The sequence below is a fragment of the Amblyomma mixtum genome, chromosome 3, assembly GCF_055824585.1.
Source record: "Amblyomma mixtum isolate Tamu chromosome 3, ASM5582458v1, whole genome shotgun sequence".
Lineage (NCBI taxonomy): Eukaryota > Metazoa > Arthropoda > Arachnida > Ixodida > Ixodidae > Amblyomma > Amblyomma mixtum.
The window spans coordinates 351,090,833-351,112,716 of record NC_143014.1 but is presented as its reverse complement, the minus strand read 5'-3'; the positions used below and the strand labels follow the sequence as shown (position 1 = coordinate 351,112,716).

The window sequence follows — 21,884 nt, the reverse complement described above, 5'->3', positions numbered from 1 at the left end:
TATTTGTCGATAAATATCACGTCAACTTGTGACCGAATGAAATAAACAAATAAAAAAAATTAGGGAGACATTCGAGCTCTGCACTAAGAGCACGACGCGACAGCGTTAATCGTTATTTGGTGGCTTCTTTCACAATCACTAGCCCTTTCATCTTGCACATACTCAGTGGGATACATCAGTAGGCATACTAGGCAACGCGACACACGAGAAGACACACAAGGCGGGCGAAACGTGCCTCAATAGCCTAGGCGTATAGCGCGTCTCACTAACAACCAAAATGTCGTGGGTTTGATTCCGGACTAATTACCCTAGTTTTCTTTTGAGCTTAATTATTTACTTTAAATACTTATCTATAAAACTGACATTTCAGCCAAGCTGCGACCTCGCAGTCACAATCTGACTCTCGTTTCAATATTTTTAATTACGGAGCTCGACGTGCGGTGCCACAACCCTAGCGACCAATACGGAATTAGTGGAACAACGCGCAGGGCTTTTCCTCCGAACGTCCGCTTTAAGGCTGTCGTGTTAAAATGTGGTGCATGTCGATGTTGGCACCGTCACAGCTTAGCGGATACCAGCTACTGCAGCTAGCAGACGACAATATGGACCGACAATTGCAAAGAAATCGACGCAAACAAACACAAGTTGCAACAAAGGCTGTGACAAGTGTGAAATTAATTCTATCGCATTGAGTGTCTTCAGCGTCCCCATAATTTTTTTTTCTTCGCTTCACGACAGCAGCTTGAACTTCAGCAGTTCGGATGACTGGGCGAGTTGCAAAAAAGAAAATAACGATTGGTTTTAAGATCGGTAGGTTAACCCATGTTTCCACATTGTTTTTACTCCTTCCTCTACGCTCGCTAGAGTTCGGAGCATCCTGTCTGAATTCTTGAAGCACAAGAGGCGCCAGCGACAGCGGTGGGCAACGGTGTCGTCATCGCGCGACGCATCGCGACGGAATATCGCCTCATGCGGTTACCGCGTAATGGAAGAGATCCCAGGCTCCTCTCCACCGCGTCAATTGTGCGCAGCGGGTCTCGCCGCACAAGAGTCACTGCTTTGCGATGGCTAGAAACCAACCTACTGGCGATTTCGAGTGGGAGAGCAGGAGCACTAGAGAGCACTTCAAAAGTGCTCTCAGACAAGCGGACGCCCTCCAGTGGGAGAGCAGGAGTAGAATCACTTTCTTCCAATGGTAGAGGAGGGGGGCTTTCCCTGCGCTGAGAGCAGTCGGGAGCAGTCCCGGCTGCTCTCTCTTGTAAAGCGAGTGTAGAGGAAGTCACATGGCATAAAGCGTCATATCCGCGCTATCTTTGTTTTCCTTCTCTCTCGTCGGCGACACGGAAAATGGCGGCTGCAAAGCGTCGGCGCTCGGCGAGCTCGTCGGAATCAAGTGAATCTGCGTTGGAGGCGGAAAGCCTTGCTCAGGTGCTATATGCACTAGAGGATGACAGCTCCGACAGTTGGAGTACGAGCTCGGATTCGAGCTCTAGTTCCTCGAGCTCGAGCGACGACGATTTCGAGACGTGCTCCATGCACCTTTTCGATGAACTGTTCTCTCCGCCGCAAAAAAGACCGAAGGTGGAGTCGTACGTCGAAAAAACTGTAGCGGCATACTCTGACGAAGAGGTGAGTTTTTTTTTTATTATATGGAAGCGTAAACAATGAGGTTGTGTTCTGGTTCCAGTTAAAGAGAAACTTCCGCGTGTCGCGGTCGGTGGCGGACCTCCTGGCAGAAGGGTTCGCAAAAAGCGACTACTGCCCAAAGAGATGCGACCGCGGAGGCATTCCAGCGAAGTCGCCAATGGAGCACATCTTGTCGTTTCTTTGGTAAGCGCACTAACCTCTGCATTCTAGGAGTTTAATGTTAACGCTCTCAGTTTTTTCGGTTCTGTTGCGTCTGCCTTTTTTTGCGCTGTTACAAATAGCGAAAAATTCATTAGAATGCGGACGTAGCGTTAACAGCGAACCGTGCTGCATCCATGTTTTGGCAATTTCTGTTATAAAATTTCACTTTGGCTTTACTGCCGAGATTAACGAAACAGCCGGAATTGTGGACAAAATTGCCGTAGCAGTGAATCACTTTCGACTGACGGTGCCCTCGTGAAATTGCACATGTGTTTTGCAGGCTAGTTGTTACATACTTTATAGCTCGAAATACGGCGCAAGAAAAGAGAAACTGGCGGTACGGAGCACTTTCAATTGGGCGATTCAGCCGACAGAAAAACAGACGTGCGCTTCTTGCAGGCGCACATACTACCAAAGCGCCTGAGCTGCCGAGCACACGGCGGAAATGTAGCCCGTTCAGGCGGCACCGACATACTGCTGACTGCTTCTATGATGCGCTGATATTCCTATCAGCGTAGCAAAAAAAAAAAAACTTGTAGAGTAGTGATGAAATGTGTGTCCCCATTTCATCTGTACTCATAGCTCTGCTGAAAGGTGTGCTCCGTTTTTATGTTCTAAAATTGTAACCACTTTTGTTTTTAAGGTACGCTGCAAACAAGGCTTGCATTCGGGATGTGGCAGGCCGTTTTATATAGCAGAGAGCACCCAGCACCGAATGATGAACAGGGTCACATCATTCCTTCTTGACGCAGCACCGAGTGTTATCAGGTTTCCGACTGACCTGCGACAGCTGGCCAACAACTTTGAACAGGTAATTACATGCAGGCAAAATGTGGTGATGCTGTTTCTGTCTATTTATGCTTATTATGGGCTCCTTATAACAAGTGAACTGTTTGGTTAGTTGTGTGAGTATGTTTTTAGTTTCAAAAAGTCAGTTGGCAATCATGAAGCCAAGCATGGCAATGCACTGTTGCTATTAGAGTAGCACTAATTTAAAAAATTAGCTCAAGTAAAGAAAGGTAGTTGTCTGCGATGTAAAACAAGGAATTGAGTAAAAGGGTTAATATGTTATTTAGATTCCTAAAGCTGCCACATGCTTGAGACACGTCAAGTTTTTCCAGAACCCTCCATTACTACATCCTCCATAGCCTATGTGTCCTTCTGGAATTTGGATTGCTAAATTCATGCAGCTCTTTAATGCATGAGAAGGTGAAACTTCAATCAATGGGAGTGTGCATGTTTTACAAACTTATTTCGAGCCACAGGTCACTTCTCTGTACTCCCTATGAACCATTTATTCCCAATAAACAGGTGTGGGGTCAGCTGTACATCTGCCACTATAGTGTTCAAAAATAGCCTGGTAAAGCAATCTTGACTTAATTGTATGCTCTGCCAGCAAGGCTTTCCGTGATGGGCTTTATGAGGTCATGAAGAGTCGGTCATGACTTAACTGAACTGTTATATTAGTTATACTTTGGCTCTAACATCTGTTACACCCTTATTTCCAGGTTTCGGGATTTCCGGATACTCTTGGCTGCATTGACGGCAGCTATATAGCCATCAGGTGTCCGGCAGGCAAGGTGCGCTCTGTTTATGTAAACAGGCACCATTACTTGTCGCTAACTCTCCAGGGTATATGCGACCACAAGAAGAGGTTTCTTGATGTCACCACTGGCTCACCGAGCAAGATCCATGATGCAAGGATCTTCAAGAAGTCGCGAGTTGCCAAGGTTCTGCCTCAGATATGTGGCAGCACTTTTCACATTGTCGGTGACGCTGCTTACCCATTTCGGCAACACCTCATGACACCAATCAGGGACTGTGGGAACCTAGACCACAGTGACAGAGTATTTAATGCCAAGCTATCGGGCACTAGAGTTTTAATAGAGAACGCTTTTGGAGACCTTAAAAATAGGTTCCGGCAGCTGCAGCGACTAGACCTGTCTACCGTAGACAGCATGTCCAGATTTATAATTGCATGTTGTACACTTCACAACATGTGTATTGATAGGGGAGACTTGCCAGACAACCTGTCATGTGACTTGACGCTGGGCCGACAAATAGCAAATGTAAATCAGCTTGCGGTCGTACCAGTAGATGAAAACTCTGCTACCAGATCAAACGAAGACTCTCTCTTGCGTGCCTTGGGTGAGGTTAAAAGAAATAACCTTAAAGTTAAGATGGGATTAAAACAGCCACCTGTAAACTAAAGATGCAAACTTTAACATGAAGTGCTTCATGAATGCTGCCTGTTGTAAAGTCTGTCTCCAAATTTTTTTAGTTTTGCTTTTTATGTGTGCATCATTGCTATTACAGCTGATGTTTTGAGCTGAATACAACATCATTGTTGGTTGGTTGGTTTATGGGGTTTAACGTCCCAAAGCGACTCAGGCTATGAGAGACGCCGTAGTGAAGGGCTGCGGAAATTTCGACCACCTGGGGTTCTTTAACGTGCACTGAAATCGCACAGTACACGGGCCTCCAGAATTTCGCCTCCATCGAAATTCGACCGCCACAGCCGGGATCGAACCCGCGTCTTTCGGGTCAGCAGCCGAGCGCCGTAACCACTGAGCCACCGCGGCGGGGTACAACATCATTGTATTAAAGGGGCAATCTACCATCACAAAATGTATAAAAGTATTGCCATATCCCAGTAGATCTCACCAATTGTTTGTACAAACAAGGAGAGAACTTGCTTGTTTAGGTAGGAATTCATATTTAAAGTCTGTCACGAAAGTAGTGCTCAGCTACCTTATAGGAGGTGATTACAATAAAGAAAACTGAATTTTGAAACCTTGTGCATCGATGCAATAATCAAGGTATTCATTCTTTAATTGGTTGGTTTGTTGGTTTGTGGGGTTTAACGTCCCAAAGCAACTAAGGCTATGAGAGACGCCGTAGTGAAGGGCTCCGGAAATGTCGACTACCTGGGGTTCTTTAACGTGCACTGACATCGCACAGTACACGGGCCTCTAGAATTTCTCCTCCAAAGAAATTCCAGCCGCCGCAGCCGGGATCGAACCCGCGTCTTTTGGGTCAGCAGCCGAGCACCTTAACCACTGAGCCACCGCGGCGGCAATTCATTCTTTAAAAAGAAGTTTCAAATGGTAAAACAATTCAGTAGACTGTTTCTTAAAATAACTGCCATTGCAAGCATTGTGAAAGTTTGAAATGTGATTTTGCACGATGTAAACTGCGCTCATTATTTTCTTTTTGGATTTGAAAGTACTGCACTATCGTTTTCAGTTCCACGGTTCTGTACTTGAAATGTTTTACATAATGCCAATAAAGTTAGTGAACTGTCAGCAGCCCACTGGCAACATATAGGTTCACTGCAGTTCTTAACAGTTGGTCATTGTTACTGCGTGAACTTCTGGTCTGCTGTGATGAAGCCACGCTGTTCTCTAAACACTAAAATAAAAAGTCATATAGTTGTTCATCTGTCAAGTTTATTTCGGGAGTTGGAAAACTTGCCGCAGAATGTCCATTTTTTCCTTGTGCATTTTCCGCCGTTCCTCCCGTGCAGCTTCTCGTTCTGCATGTCGCTTGGCCCGACGTTCTTCTTTTTCAGCGTCTTTTGCCGCCTTTCTGTTTGCCTTCTCTTCATGCACAGCACGCATCTCCGCAAAAAAGAGCTGCATGTGTTGCATGCGCGTGAATTTTTACGGCTGGCCCCAGTTGTCCCTCCCTCCGCCTGCTCGGTGGTGCTGTCCTCCTTGCCCTCTGCCGTTGACGCTGGAGACACGCATTCGGCTGTGCTGCTCTCGATGTCCGCAGTTGCTGCAGGTGTGGTTGGTGACGGGTTTTGCCCTTTGTAGATAGCCCCCAATGCGTCCCTCTGTACCTCGGGCTCAATGCTGTCATCAATTCCCTGGATTTTTCTAATCTCATCATCAAATGGGACATCACACGGTGATGCACCGGACTTGTTATTGTTGTCATTTGCGTTCTTGCGCCTTCGTATCACCGTTTTGTATCTGTTCTCACACTGTACAGCTGTTTTTTGATGCCAAGTACTTCTTCTAAATCTTTTGAAATTTGTTTGAACGCTTGTTTTCTGTTTTTGAATTTTTTAAATGGCCCAATTTGGGGAAAATACTTGTAATAATACTCCAGGAGCAACCTTGTTTGCCCTTCTGTCCACTCGGCAGCTGTAAGAAGGATACGCATGTGAGCCAGGTACCCAGTCAGAACTAATACTTAATTGGTACCAACACTCACCACCACCACCTCTTTTGAAACCTGATGGTCCTGGTGCATGCCGTTCTTCACTGTGGCCTGACGCTTGTGAACAGAGAGCGGTGCTTGTGCTTGCGGTACCATTTCCTGCAAAGTGTGAGGAGGTGCGAAGATAAAACTTACAATACAATAATATAGTGGACTTTCATTTCCTCGCACAAAAAGCATTTGTTTGACCAGTTATGACAACACAAAAGCTAAGCAAAATAGTTGCTGAGCTATGTCCAGAAGCTCTTTGGTATCCTTCTGTCTGCTTGGTGGCGGTAACAGCAATACATGCGGCCAGGTATACCACAAGAACTGATAAATATGTGTACTAGGTACCAACACTCACCATCTTTTTGTACACCTGATGGTCCAGGTGGCAATTCCAGATACGCAGCCGTGCTTGTTGTCTTAGCTGTGTTTCCTGCATAACATATAATGGAGCAAAGAGAAAGTTTGCAGTGTGATCTGATCACAGTAGTGCACTTTCACCTCTATACACAAAGCATTTAACTGTTTAATCAGTTCAGAAATAAGTGGAACACCGAAACAGCAGAAAAGCTACGTGCAGCACTAGCCAATGTGTTATAACAAAGTGGAAATTTTAGGTTACTGACTCTGCTGAGAATGCTCTGCACGAAGTTTACTAAAAACGGTGCGTCATGTCAAAGAATATTTTGGTAAAAACTCTTACCATTTTCACTGTCTGGAATGCTGACTTGAGCCAGAGGACCGGGAGCACAAGCTGTGCGCACAACTGAAAGAGTCGCGAAAATCCCAATTACTGCATGGAACATGTTGATAACCTTAACTTTTCAGCAGCTTCAAAAGTTGCCGATAGGCAGAAATGAAGCCTTTCGCCGTTTAACTTCACTAGTTGCATCAGAAAGCACCCAAGTGCATTAATTCCTTACGTTTGCGACTTCATGTTTATGTATTTTCTGTTTGGGTTTCCTTGGCATACTGGGAATTTTTCGGGTTTTTGTATCGCGCTTACTGTGTTTTTATGTCCCAAGAGCAAACATTTCAACTGTAATTTAGGTCTTATTTCCAATTTTTCATGTAATTTCTGTACCAGTCCTTCATGGAACAGTCAATGACTGCTCAGTTAAGAAATTACCGAACGCAAATTTCCCGTCCAGCGCTTCGTGGTAGATAAAAGCACATGGGCGTCGCAACTCGTAGCACTTCACATGCGCGCAGTTCTAATATCGGGGGAGCGGAGGTGCGGTTAAGAGAGCGCGCATTTGGCTCGCACAGGTAATGCGATTAGGAATTTGTTACTGAAGCATTTCAATACTAGTCGTGCGAATATGCTATAGTATTGTCAGCGCTCTGGATGCATGGAATTATTCGCGTTGCTCAGGCTACTGTTCCGTCACATGCAGCATAGATCAACACGCACAAACTTACCTTCTGCCAGCAGTGAAGTGTTATCCTGAATCAGAGACAACAAAATCTGTTGGACCTCTCCCGTATCCATGTCTGAGAATCGCTGCTAGCGTCAAAAGGGCTAAAGGAGGCAATTCGTGGTGCTGCGGGAACAAAGGCATGCAAGCCACAATCGCGTATGTCCAAAACACGTGGTTTTTCACAGCGCGCTGGCCTCCTCGGCTTGCAACTGCCGCCACTGCGGGCAGGCGGAGAATGCTGGGAAGAGAAGTGCGGTCACGTGGTCGTGGCGCACTGCTCTCGACTCTCGGAGAGCGTTCCCGTGGGAGGGCAGTCACCCCCTTGCTCGGCGTGCTACTGTACTGCTCCGCACTGCTCGGCGCCTCTGCTCTCGTCCCGCCAACCGAATTCGCCATATGTGTCGGCCGCGGATTCTTCAATGGAACCCTCAGCCGCCGACAAGCTGAACTAGCCTCTTCTCTCCCACTCAGGTCCTCTGATGTGCTCCCACTTCAAGAGACCTACGCCGCAGAGGGAGAAGTGAGCCTACCTGGCTACGTTGGATACACCAGTGCCACGGAGTGCGCTAGTGATTATAAGTGCGCGGATTCTCCATGCACCAACCCCTCGCACCCACCTGGCTCTCCTCGTGCGGCAATCTATGTGCGCGCATCTCTTCCGCATTCCCTAATAACCGTGAACGACTTACTCGTCGATAGTGTACATTGTGTTGCTCTCACAGTGCGTATGCGCGGTTGTGACGCCTCAGTCGCTTCTGTGTATGTGCGGCCGAACAATCCTCACTGGGACGTTCGCTTTGTTGCGCACCTGTGGGCACGCCTGGCTCCCGATCATGTCAGGTGCGGTGACTTCAACACGCATCATGCTGCTTGGGGCTGCCGCACCGCCTTAAGGTAGCCACCTCAGCGATGCCATCTGTGCCACTGGTTCTCAGTGACCCAACGCACAGCTGTCTCCGGGTAAACACCCTTCAGCTATCGACCTCACTCTTGTCTCTTCACACTGCAACTACGATTGGTGCACTACTCCTGACACTGAGGGTTCTGACCACCTCGTTATCGAGATCACCCCTCCCACCATCGATCTCCCTTCCAGAAAGACTTATTCCGTCGTGAACTGATCCCAATTCCGACAGCTCTGCGCAGAGGAATCCAACAACGAAAACTTCTTCGCACACATTTCCTACTGTGCGAAGTAATCCACTACTCAGCGCAGTGTGGTGCTCCAGTGCCGGACATCAAACTGCTCAACCTGCGCGCTGCCCGTCGCAGAGCCCAACGCACAGACAAGCCGGAACACTGGACTGTGTATAACCGTCTTGAGTCGCCGCCACTCCAAGCGCAAAAGTTGGGCCGGACTCTGCCGCTCCCTTGACCGGCCTGGCTCCGCAGCTCGCGGCTGGCGCATCCTTGCTGTCATCCTCGAACGCCACACCAGCCAGTTCTGGCTGTATCCCGTGGGATTTCCAAATTTGTGTTAGCCAATCTCCTGGCAGACAACTTCGCCGCAGCCGTGAGTCACTCCACATCTGCTGTCGCTTCCATTCGTTTTGCCATTGTCTCAGCAGAGCCAATCTCCTGGCAGACAACTTCGCCGCAGCCGTGAGTCACTCCACATCTGCTGTCGCTGCCATTCGTTTTGCCATTGTCTCAGCAGATATAGCTGATGACGTCTTGGCTTTGGGAATGCAGGACATCACCATCCATGAGTTAGAAAGGTCCCTTGCCTCTCGTAAGCGTAGGAGCGCCCCACGCCCGGACGCAATCACTTATCAAATGATAAGGAATTGTCGTGTCCGGTCGCTGTGTTCAATGCAGCGAAAGACGCACACGGTACCTTAAGACTTTGTTTATTTAAAGGTGATGAGGGTGCGACCAGCGTCGACCAAGGCAGGAGCCGAACTGGCCGCCAAAAGAAAGGAGGGAGTGGAGAAGGGTCCACGGGAGGGAGTGGCTTCCCAAAACAGGAGGAGGATGCGGGGGCGCACCGTGGGGGGGGGGGCATCTGGCGACAGCGCGCGAAGAGGGGGGAAGTGGCCGTTAGGACGGAACACTGCACTGGTAACACACACAGAAAAGCAGTAGGGGGACACAACAATTCCTTCCCCCTTAGAAAGTTGCCTGGTAGCGTGCAGGGGGCCGGCGCGGACGCGTGGCGGCGCGCTGGCTTTGTGCTATCGGGGGAGAAACACTTGTAGGCTGGCTGTTGTTCGCTGTGTCTCCTAGGTCTGTCCTGGGCGAAGTCTCTTCTTCCGGGGAGAGGTGCCAGGCTATGTGGGTCGATGGTGCACGTGTTTTCTCCACTGCCGGACGGCTCTCAGACGGTGTCGTAAATCTACGCAGCTGGTTGAGGTGTCGGCGTGCTACTGTGCCATGTATGTTGACGAGCCAAGAGCGCAGGCCTATGCGTCTGACAACTGTAGCTTCCTCCCAGCGTGGCTTTTTGAGAAACTGGCGGGCGAGGACGCGCTGCCTCTCATTAAGCGTACCGCAGCGCGGAATTGGTTTTTCTTCCCGGAACGTCTCTGCCTTTGGCTCGGGGAAGATGGCTGTGAGCTGGGTTCGCATTTAGCGCTCGAACATGTTTTTCGCTGGGGTCTGGCCTGTTGTGTTTTGGACCGTCGTGTGCTGCTTGAAGAGAAAGCGCGCAAGGCGGCGCTGCAGCGAGCCTGTCTGATCTCTTTCAAGGGCGCGTTTTAGATCGGCCACGTAGCGCTCGGCTTGTCCGTTTGGCGCTGGGTGGTATGGGGCCGATATAACTGATGAGATCCCGTTGTCGCGATAAAACTTGAGGATCTCCGCAGACACAAACGGTGTTTCGTTGTCCGATACCACCTTGCGCGGCAGGCCGAACGTTGCAAACAGTGATCGGAGGTTGTCAATGACTGCTGCCGAAGTCGTTTGTCCCATTTGCCTTATTTCAAGCCACTTTGTGTAGGCGTCTACGACCACAAGAAAAGTGCAGCCCTCAATGGGTCCTGCAAAATCAATGCGCAATGTGTGCCAGGGTGTGTCCGGCTTTTCCCATTCTGGGACAGGAGCTTTCGGCGGGGCGCTGCGGCTGCTCTGGCAATGCTTGCATTCTTGCACCACTGTTTCGATGTCGTTGTCAATGCCAGGCCACCACATGTAGCTTCTGGCACACTTTTTCATTGCAACGATGCCCCGATGTCCAGCGTGGATGAGAGACATAGCTTGTGGGCGTAGGTCTCTCGGAATCACAACTCGGGACCCAAATATGATAGAGCCGCGATCGGTGCTCAACTCTGTAGCTCGCCTGCGGTAAGCGTCAAAGTTGTCCCCTTTGAGTTTATGCTCGTTGCCTTGTTGAACAGCTGTGTAAACTAGCCGGAGAGCTGCGCACTTCTGCGTAGATGCTGCAACTGTGCCTGCTGTAAGCGGAGGTTCCGGCAGTGCTTCGAACATCAGAACGTCTCCTGGTGGAAATGGTTCGTCAACAGTTGCGTCTAGTGGCAGGCGGCTTAGCGCATCGGCGTTTTGATGTTTATTCCCATGGCGGTAGACCAGATCGTAGTCGTACGCTGAGAGTTTGATGCACCAACGTGTCATTCGCGGAGACAAGGTTGGTGGCATAGGCTTTTGTGGTCCCAGAATGCCCAATAGCGGTCGGTGATCCGTTATAAAGGTCACCTTTCGGCCGGCAATGTACTGGTGAAAGTGTGTCGCCGCGTAGACGATAGCTAGGCCTTCTTTGTCAAGTTGCGCGTAGTTGCGTTCTGCTTGCGACAACGTACGTGAGGTGAAGGCGATGGGGGCCTCCCTTCCTTGGTCGTCAGTTTGCGACAGAACCGCGCCGACTCCGTACGGAGATGCGTCGCAAGCCAAAAGCAGAGGCTTCCTTTCGTCCTAGTGGCGGAGGACTGACTGTACACCTACGAATCAGGTCTTTCAGGGCATCGAATGACTGCTCATGGCGTGGCGACCATGTCCATGTCACATCTTTCCGAAGGAGTTGGTATAAGTCGTTGGCCACGGTAGCTCTTTGTTCCAAGAACCGGTCGTAGAACGTCAAGAGTCCGAGAAAAGCCTGTAGCTCCTGCTTGTTTGTTGTTGTTCGTGCTTCTGTGATCGCCCGCACTTTGTCCTCGGTAGGGTGAATGCCTTCTGCATCAATTCGGTGTCCCAGAAATTGCACCTGTGGCACCGCAAAACAGCATTTCGATTTGCTTATGCACAAATTAGCGTTTGCTAGCCTTTCGAGAACGAGCTCTAGGCGCGCTGCATGCTCTTCAGAAGAAGTGCCACTGATGATGACATCGTCAAGGTAGACACAAACTCCTGGGATGCCCTGAAGCACTGTCTCCATGAATTTTTGAAATATGGCCGGGGCTGCAGCTACGCCAAAAGGCAGTCGCTTGACTTTGTACAAGCCTTTCAGTGTGTTAATTGCCAATAATTCAGCAGTTGATTCGCTCACCTTCAGCTGCTGATACGCCTGGGTGAGGTCCAATGTGCTGAAGACTCTTGCGCCACATAGTACACTGAATACTTCTTCAGATGTTGGTAGCGGGTAAGAGGACGCTTTAGTCGCAAGGTTAGCGGTGCTCCGGTAGTCTCCGCAGAGGCGTATGGTTCCGTTCTTCTTGCGAACTACGACAAGTGGGGTGGCCCATTGTGAATTTTGCGTCGGCTCGATGACACCTTTCTGCTCCAGTATGACCAACTCCTTTTCAACTGAAGCTCGGAGAGCAAAGGGCACCGGCCTGGCCTTCAGAAATTTTGGTTGCGCGTTGTCCAACAACTCCAGTGTGACCGGGGGCCCTTCGTTTCCCGGAATCTCTTCCGAGAATACTTTTTCGTATTTCTCTTGCAGTTGCTCAACCATGTTGTGGCTCGGAGTCTGGTGTATGCCGCATATCGTCACGCCTAATGAAGAAAACCAGTTTCTCCCTAGAAGGCTTGATCCTGAGCTCTTCACAACAAGCAGATATAGCGTATGGGTCTGGCCGTTGTAGTTAACCTGCACGTTGGCAGAGCCCAATAGTGGCAGATTCTGTCCTGACTACGTTCGCAGGTGCGTGTCGTCTTGTTGCAGGGCTGGTGCGTCAGATGGCCACGAAGTTCGGAACGTGTCCTCACTGATCAGAGTACAGGCCGCGCCGGAGTCCACCTCGAACTTAATCAGCTGGTGATGTACGCTCACTTCTGTAAAAATCTTCGGTCGCGTGCCGAGATTCATGGTGTTCAGGTCGTACAACACAGATGGTGCTGCTGATGTTGTTCCATGGAGATCAGATCGCGCCATATTCTCTGAGGCGTCAACGCTGTGATTAGGCTTTATCTTGGCAAGTCTCCGCTTCGTAATGCAAGCTCTTTCGATATGCCCACGCTTGTGGCAAAAATCACACGTGGCTGACTGGAATCGGCATCCCTGGGGGTTGTGTTGGTCGTCACACCGCCAGCAGCGTTGTGCCTTTTTAACCGATTTTGCAACAACAGAAGGTTTGCGCACCTGGCTGCTTGTTTGGTGTACCGGCTCGGTGTTCCGGCGAATCCCTCTCTGCTGGTGACCGGCGCTCTCCGCTCGAACGGCGATGTCGTAAGCTTTGCTGAATGTGAGGTCTTTCTCAGCGAACAGGCGCTGCTGAAGTGACTCGTCACTCAGTGCGCACACAAATCTGTCGCGTAACATCACGTCCAAGGAAAGCATGGTGGTGTTAGCAGAAGAAGCTGCGTCCATTTCCTGCCCGGTAGCTTTGTGCTCAGCGTTCCAAAATTGCAGTCGGCAGCGAGCTTCTTGAGCGCGGCTTCGTAGGCGCTCACAGTTTCTCCTTCTAGTTGATCTCGTCGTTGGAAGCGAGCCCGGCTGTAGACCTCCGATGGCCTCGGGTCGTAGTGCTTTTGCATTGCTGATACGATGTCGTCGTAAGACACTGCCGCTGGTGTGCTTGGCTGAATAAGGGCGCAGACAGTGTCGTAAGGTCTGCTCCCCGCACAGCGTCAGCAGGTTGGCCCTCTTCAAGGCTGGTCCTGTGATGTTGTTAGCTTCAAAGTAGAACTGAAGGCGTCCAACCCACGATGACCACGATGAGCCGTTGAATTCTGGTATTTGATAGGGAAACCCTCGCGTAGCCATGGCTTGTCAATAGCGTTGCGTAGCGCGGGTCGAATCCACTTTCTCGTCGCCACTGTCGTGTCCGGTCGCTGTGTTCAATGCAGCGAAAGACGCACACGGTACCTTAAGACTTTGTTTATTTAAAGGTGATGAGGGTGCGACCAGCGTCGACCGAGGCAATAGCCGAACTGGCCGCCAAAAGAAAGGAGGGATTGGAGAAGCGTCCACGGGAGGGAGTGGCTTCCCAAAACAGGAGGAGGATGCGGGGGCGCACCGTGGGGGGGCATCTGGCGACAACGCGCGAAGAGGGGCAAGTGGCCGTTAGGACCGAACACTGCACTGGTAACACACACACAAAAGCAGTAGGGGGACACAATAGGAATTTAGATTCCGAAGAACGCGGTCGTCTCCTCTCAGCTTTCAATCTCGTTTTTGCCAGCGGAGATATACCTGTCGCCTGGCGCACTGCTACAGTTTTTCTGTACTAAAAAAGGGCAAACCACTTAACAACATTAACTCTTACCGTCCAGGCTCCCTAACTTCTGTGCCTTGGAAAGCTTCTGGAATCGCTCGCACTCAATCGCCTCGAGTGGATTGCTGAGGGGACCCAATCTCTTGCACCAGAGCAGAGCGGCTTCCGTGCCTCTCGCTCTGCTGCTGGTTCTATCTGCGAAGTTACTTCATTCCTGGAGCAAGCTCGACACAAAAAGGAGGGCGCTTATCTTCCACCTTTGGATGTCAAGAGTGCCTTCGACTCCCTCTCTCCATGCCTCTATACTCGATGCTGTCCGCTCTCTTGGTGTGGCGGGAAGACCTTTCCGCTGCATACAAGCCTTCCTAACCGACAGCTCCTTCCAAGTCAAGGCAGAGGACGCCCTCAGCACTCCTCGTTCCCTCACTTCTGGTGTTCCACAAGGCAGCCTTCTCAGCCCATTTCTCTTTAATCTTGTCTTTACTAAACTTCCGCAATGCATTCTGTGTCTTGCTCAATTCCGCGTCCGCGTTTGTACATACGCTGACGATATCGCCCGTTAATGCCGCGGTCCCACTCTACAGGGGCGAGCTGTGCGTGCCCCCACATCCAACTGGCTCTCTATGCCGTCCGAGATTTTCTGTCCTCTGTCGGCCTAACCCTTTCTCCTACCAAAACCAAAGCTCTTGTCTTCCACCCTCGTCCTTCTGCGCGGAGGCTAACCTCTCCCCCTCAAACACGATGGCACCATGGCATACCACGGAAGGCTACAGCTCGTTATCTGGGCTTAATCGTCGATTCCAAACTCTCTTCGCGCGCAGCTGTGACTCGCTTGCGAAAGCAAGCTAAAGAAGTCGCTTAGCTAACAGACTGTTCGCTAAAGGGGACGGTTGTGCATCCTCCCTCGCATTGCGTTTCTACAATGGCATTTCTGTTGTCCGCTTTCTTTATGCCCTTCCTTTCTTGGATTTGCTACCTCGTCTCTCGCGGTCCATCGGCGTTGACCAGCGCAGTGCAATCCGCTGCTTTCTCCCGCACTTCTCACATGTTGCTGCCACACATGCAGAATCTCGCCCAGTTTCACTCCGCTCCCAGCGCGTTGCTCTGCATGGCGTTGCGCGCATCGGGAACACACCGAGCATTGCTTTCTTGCTCATGCCCCGCCTCTTCGCAGCGCCGCATTCGAAAATGGGACGCACCCTTAGACTCTTCGCATATCGCGGATCCACCTCCCAGGGCAGCTCTGCAATGCACCGCTCTGAAAATCACTGTTGACATTCCGGGCACCAGAGCTGAGTAAAACACACCCCTCTGTGCTCTCCGACAAGAGGCCGCTGCTCTAATTGAGGAAGAACTCCGTGAGAGCGTCTACAGACGAGCCACTCCTTAACAGCGGCTCATCTGTCACCGCAGCTATCCCTGGTCTCCGCCTAAGGAAGCAGTGCCGAATCCCGCTTCGTGCCTCTTCCACCACAGCTCAACTTGCCGCACTTAACTTGGCCGAATATTCTATTCTGGAAACCCCAAGCCTTCGATGCGTCGCTATTTTATGCGATCCTAAGGCAGCTCTTGTGCTCCTGCAACAACGGGTACATCATCTATCCTGTTGTCCGGGCACTACTGCGCTCTGCCCAAGACCGGGGGGTCGCTATTTCGCTGCACTGGCTTCCATCACGCGTTAGCATTAGCGGCAATGAGTGGGCACATCAGCTGGCTAAGTCTCCACACGATCAAGGCGTCCCTATCTCGTCCGACGTCATCAAATTCGACGTCGCACGTTTAGCTATACATGAGCGTATTTTCTCTGAGCATCCCGACAGCCGCGTCTCTTAAGGCAGCCAGCCCCCCTCAGCTTTGGCTTCCGCCTCCGTGGCATTGACACTCCTTTCTGCCACGATTGCGGTTCAGCAGAAACACTTTCACATCTTTGTGATTGTCAGTCCTTTGACGCTCCTTCAGACTCTCAGCGATGGTTTCGCGGACTCGCTCTCCCTTCTGCGTGTCTCAATGATATGCTCTTTCCTAGAGACCCACGCGACAAAATACATCGCGCATTTAACCTTGTTCTCTCATTTCTTGAGCAGGCGTGCTTACGAGCGCGCTTCTGAACAAATTGTTCCCACCGCGCATTCATGCCAGCTCTTACTCGCGGGCTTTCGGCTCGCGCCGCTGCTTTCCGCGGAATCACTGCGCGCCACTCCGCTCGCTCGGGATTCGCCCAACCTCTTGTCCAATGAGGGGCCGCGCCTTTCCGGAGGCATCCCCCTCTCCCTGCAGTTCTGCTCCGGCGCGCGCTGTAGGCGGCCGCTTCGCCCACTCTGCTCGTCGTCCATGCACCCCCGTTTCCATCGCGGCGTCTACCGGCTCTGGCGGACCTCGTTCACGGACGGCGAAGGCTCGCTGTCCTTACTTCAGACCCGGTTTCACCTGGTCTTGCTCTTGCCCATGGCCCTGCCTCATTTGAGTACCTTCACCCGGACCGGACCCGGACCCTATCCTTTTTAATCCCATTCCCCCCCACCGTGGCGCAACGGCGGTGATTACCTCAACAAGAGGAGGCAGTTGAACGCGCCCCGTCCCCCCCTTCCTTCGTAATCACCAATAACCTCTCCCTTTCCATCCTGACTAGACGAGAGGGCTCTTTCCGACAAGAGAGCGCCACCTTTTGTAGTGCTGCAGTGCTGCAAACATCTTGCATGACGGAGTCCACATAATGTGGAGAGCAGGGCGCGCCAATGTCGCTTGGTGAGGCGATGGTTCGCGTGTGTTGTGGAGCCCCGTGATGGTGGACTCGATAAAGGCGGTGAAAACGACGCGGAGGGGAATGCCTGGAAGACCGTTACTGGCTGTTTGCGTTGGTGACCAGCACCGGAAAGTATGTTCATGCACGAGGACGCCTCGCCTTCTCAGGCGATGCCGCGACGGCGTGGTCGCAGCGATATTTCACGTGAGTAGGTGTACGGTCTGCCGGCCATTTTCTTGTACCGCGTCGTTCTGTGCGTGCCACAGGATGTTTTGTTGTTTTGTGGCGCTGAGGCGCTTCCTCTCATTTACTGTCGCAGGAAAGAAACGAAGCTACGCGTTTATTGGCAATTTCCTCACGGGCGTCCCAGAACCCTCCTCGCAGCGCCGCCTCCCCTCCTCCGCTCTTTTCTCCCTTCTCCTCTTTCTTTCTTTCGCCGTCGCTGCGCTCTGCGCTCTATTCCTCCGGCGAGTGTCTCTCACTCTTTTTCTCCCTTCTCCTCTTTTTTTCTTTCGCCGTCGCTGCGCTCTGCGCTCTATTCCTCTTTCGTCGTCTCTGCGCTCTATTCCTCCGGCGAGTGTCTCTCACCCTTTTCTCTCTTCTCCTCTTTTTTTCTTTCACGGTTGTTCCCCTCTTCGGTGTATTCCTCGTGCGAGCGGCCGGAGAAGGCCGGCTGGCCATTTTGACGCAAGCGCGCCGCACGGGGCGCCATTTTGTGCGCCCTTCGTCGCACGTGGCTTGGCTCCGTGCCCCGCCGGCGCGTTTTCTTGCGGTTCTGCCGTGCAAAACCGCGATTTTGCGCGTCTTCTGGACCACGCGGTCTGTGTTCTTTATTGTTTTTCGTGTTTTGTACTCTAATCTGTATTATTTTGTTTATTTTAATATTTGTATTTTTTTATTTCTTTTATTTCACTCACGAAACCCGTGCGTTCAATAGATGTGCCTATATGTATCAGCAGCGCGAACACAACACAGGAAGAAGGAGAAGAAGGTAAAGAGCGCTTCTTCATGTCTTGTGTTCGTGCTGCTGATACATATGGATCGCAACGAGCTAGCCCGGCAGATGGTGTTAGATGTGCCTTTTCTCAAATATTTTTCGTGTTTTATGATCTAATTTCTTTATAGTTTTTTTTTCATACTCGCAATTTTTTGTTTGTTTTATTTGACTCACGAAACCTGTGCGTTCTCTACATCTCCCTTTATTCATGCTCAAACCGTGTTCGTGACGGACCGGCAGCAACCAGGGGGGTAAAGCGCGGCGAGGAGGTTGTGATACACTCGAGCAGCGCCATCTTGTTACTCCCATAGTTGCCTGTACTTATTTGTGGTTCGTGGTATTGAAAATTAAGCGATCATTTTCAATATAGCGACACAAAACACATTAAAAATAAACCTCTAGAACTGTAAACGTCGAATAAAGTGCTTAAGCATTACACTTAATTCTTTTATTGCTCTAAACATTGAAATATGCAGACGTGTGCCACAGAACTTAAGAAAGTTTCGTTTTCGTTTCGTGTGCTGTAGCAGCTGTAGGTTACCGAGGGATGCTAGTTCATTGCTACTTACAGCGTAGACTGCAGACGCCAGTCGTCTCCGGTGCGCACATTGGTCGAACGCATTTCTCGTGCGCACGTCGGTCGATCGCGTACAAGAAACTGGACGCTAGAGCCGTCGGCAGCGTTCGCGGCGAATTGCCGGCGCTTGCCGGCGAATTGCCGTCGGCACGCACCACGCTGTGAGTCCGCGCGACGCGATCTACCGCTTTGCCTAGCTCTTGCACAGAGTTTCAAAAGAATGCGCCATCGTGCATCATATGCAAAACAAGGTGTCAAAAGCGATCGGGCATTTCGCTTCATTTGTGAGCAATGTTCTTCTCAGGAAAATTCACAACGGCACTATCGCGCGTTTTTTTCGCCAAGATTTTGTACGCATTCAGCACGCATGACAAGCATTAATTCGTGGAGCCTTACGTTTAGTGGTATATATTACAGGCCTGGCAGTGAAACAGTATATGCATTCCTGAGAACAATAAAAACTTTCTGCAAAAGTGGCTGAGCACTATTACGACACCAATGCCTAGTTACATATAGGGCAGAGGATCTGATCAAGACATTTTTAGCTGTCATGTTTTTACAGCAGCCACACCAGGCACATTTTGAAACCAGATGCAGTGCCAACAATATTCCAAAGGGTACATAGTGAGCAGGTAGGTGCAAATTGTGGCTGCTCTCTGTTTATGTCTAGTAGAAGCTGCATTCAGTGTGAAATTTTAATGCTTGTTACGAGTGAGTTTTGAAAATTATGCTGAACCTAGCTGCAGCCTTTACAGCCAAATCGTAAGTAAAAAGAGGTAAACTTAACTTTTCAACAAAACACTAAATATTTAGGTTAATATTAAAAATTTACTAACTGGTATGTCAGTACGAAAGTAAAGGCAGGAATGCAGCATAAAAAGAATCAGGTTCATGATAAATAAAATGCATCATGTATCAGCAGTTCAAAGTGGTGCACTAGATGGGAGTGTTTACGCAGGAGAGACTGTGTGTTAGGCATGTCTACATTATTACACAGAACTCTGACAGAGGTCGTGGTGTCTTACCAAGTCTGTCTGCATAGGGTGATAAGTTAGAATACAGTGAGTGCCTCAGTTCGTGCAATACTTTTACTTCAGGTTGCAAGCACACCTCACGGTGCTATTTCAGGATGGCAGTGTTCGCCACTTATGTCACAGCAAAAACGCAAGCAGGTAAGGTTAGATGAGCAGAAAGACCAATGCTTCAGGCAACAAAATTTTTATCTCAGGGTATATCTATGTAGGAGCACGCAAGCTCAGAAGCAGACAGTTCACAGACAATGTCCTCAATCCCCTCATGAGCTCAGTCACCCTTGAGGAAGCTTCCACACTTGCAGGTAAAACACAATGAATCCGAATGCTGGTGTCTCCGGCAATGTAAATGTTTTTACTTCAGGCCATTAGTGTGACAACGTATCTCAGCCAACCGGTCACCTTACCTATATGCAAATCTGGCTGAGAAGTACTTGAAGCTGGGCTTGTTGGTGCATATTCGTGAAAGACATGACAGCGGAAAACCAATCCATGCGATCAAGAGCACGGATAAGGGAAAAGGCTATATAAACGTTCTTCCTTGAATAAATCCAGTTGAAAGTGCAGCGCTCGTCCTGTTCCCTCACTCGTCCGTGTTGCTGTTTTCCGCTCTCATGTCTTTCACGTATATGCAAATCCCCCTGCAAGCACTTGCACACACCCACAACAAAGTCCCCACGCAAGCGAAAGTAGGCGAGATGCTTCAGATAAATAGCTAGAACCTCAGGTCAAAACAGATTTTGCTTCAGGACAAGTCTACACCACTAACCCCCAGCTCAATAGCAGCATCATCAGGGAAATCTCCACGCATGTGCTTGCAGGTAACATAAAAAAGGTAGAAGGTGCACTGTCTCCTTTGACAAGCCAAATTTGCACTTGGGATATGAAGCACGCTGCAAAAGAGGATTTTTGATTAATTTCAATCCCTGGGGTTATTGTACATGCCACAAATTTATTACAAAATACAGAGTACCAGCTTTTCCAGCTAGCTGTACTGTATACTCTCTTAAATGCTCCTCCATCACACAATCAAAACTTGGCATTCAATAACTGTTGATACAGTAACAGTAGTGGGGTAGCTTCACCAGTGGATTGAAGGAATGAACCTGGCCAATGTGCTCGTTTATGAAGTAGAATCCCAGTGTCAAATTCAGGCCTGCATTCCTTTAGATTGCAAATATCTCGTGTTGTGTCTTATGTCAGATAAATGGCAGTGATACGCCAAACGCAAGGTAAATGTGTCTCTTGACTGTAGTAGAGGAAATAAGATTCTTTGTTGCAGTTTCTAAAACACACCTTATACTTGTGATGCAAAAACACTGCAAAGGTCACTGAAGTGTTCAGCAAGTACTCACTCATTTATTAGTGTTAAAACAATCTAAATACAAATCAGTTGCACATTTAAGCTTTTACACGGGCACTCATGTGAATTCTGAAGGTCTGATTTTTTGGTTTTGTGGGGTTTAGCATCCAAGAGTGGCATAGGCTACGAGGGACACTATTTCTGAAGGGATCTGCACAAGACGCACAGTTGTGCTATAAATAACAGGCATGATGAAGAGTGACATGCAACATTTATTCCAACATTGTTCATACGAAATCATTGTATTAAGATACTAAGTTGAAGACGCTTTTTTTTGAAGCACCAACAATATCGCATCAAGGCAGCCCTATTAGGTGTTGAACAGTTAAGAGCATAGGTCTTGCCACTGTTTCTATTTTTTTTTCATGTGCATTCTTCGAGCATGAGAACAGAGGTGCAAGGTATTGAATGCTACATTGTGCATGACTGAGGCATCATTTACATGCTATATTTATTTGTCTCATGTGTACAACAGTAATATCAGTGAATTTATAGAAAAAAATTAAAAAAAACGCATTCACAAACATAAACATAGCAAGTAATCTCACCTGCTTGTAATTGTAAAGATACACTGGTTGTCAATTTTTTTATACAGAACATGGCATGAATTTTTAATATTTCGAAAGCTGTACGCGAGAAAACTGTATTCCAACATTTTTATTTACCGTGCACAATGCTCTGCTGGTGCTCCCTGAACGCGACTTATCCCACATGTCTCTTGCATAAAGTTCTTTCATGTATGTACGCTTCGCTGGTGCTTCAGAGCACACAGATGAAACCAATCAGAGCGGAGTCCGTTACAGATTTCGCGTTGTATTTAAACAGAATTCGCGTCTTGACAGGCAGTGGTAGAAAATGAAAACAGTACAGAAGGCAGGCGCTGCACTATACGCGTGTGTCGTCTCCCTTCTGCCTCGCATCCGCGGGAGAAAACAGGAGGTGACGATGGTTCACACTTTACTAAAGTGACTCCAGGTAACGCCAAAATGCATGGGGCATGCATGTTTTATAACGCCCCGTACATCAAAACAAACCTTGCTGAACCTCACCCCTAATCCTCGCTGGTCTCGGCTCACACAAACACAAATCACGCATAATGAGCGGCACAGGATTCACCATCACCTGTAACTGTCTTTGTACG

At 49.4% G+C, this 21,884-nt stretch overlaps 2 pseudogenes across 1 annotated transcript; one reads left to right on the top strand and one right to left on the bottom strand.

Moving 5' to 3' along the window:
• Nucleotides 1–4,996: 4,996 nt before the first annotated feature.
• On the bottom strand, nucleotides 4,997–8,349 carry LOC149356356 (uncharacterized; annotated as a pseudogene). Its single transcript, XR_016289368.1, has 5 exons — nucleotides 8,269–8,349; nucleotides 6,422–6,496; nucleotides 6,070–6,229; nucleotides 5,576–5,999; nucleotides 4,997–5,516 (listed from the first exon to the last, which is right to left on the bottom strand). The product of XR_016289368.1 is annotated as an uncharacterized LOC149356356 (transcript).
• An 8,418-nt stretch (nucleotides 8,350–16,767) lies between these two features.
• Nucleotides 16,768–20,210, top strand: LOC149356355 (uncharacterized; annotated as a pseudogene).
• The last annotated feature ends 1,674 nt before the right edge of the window (nucleotides 20,211–21,884 follow it).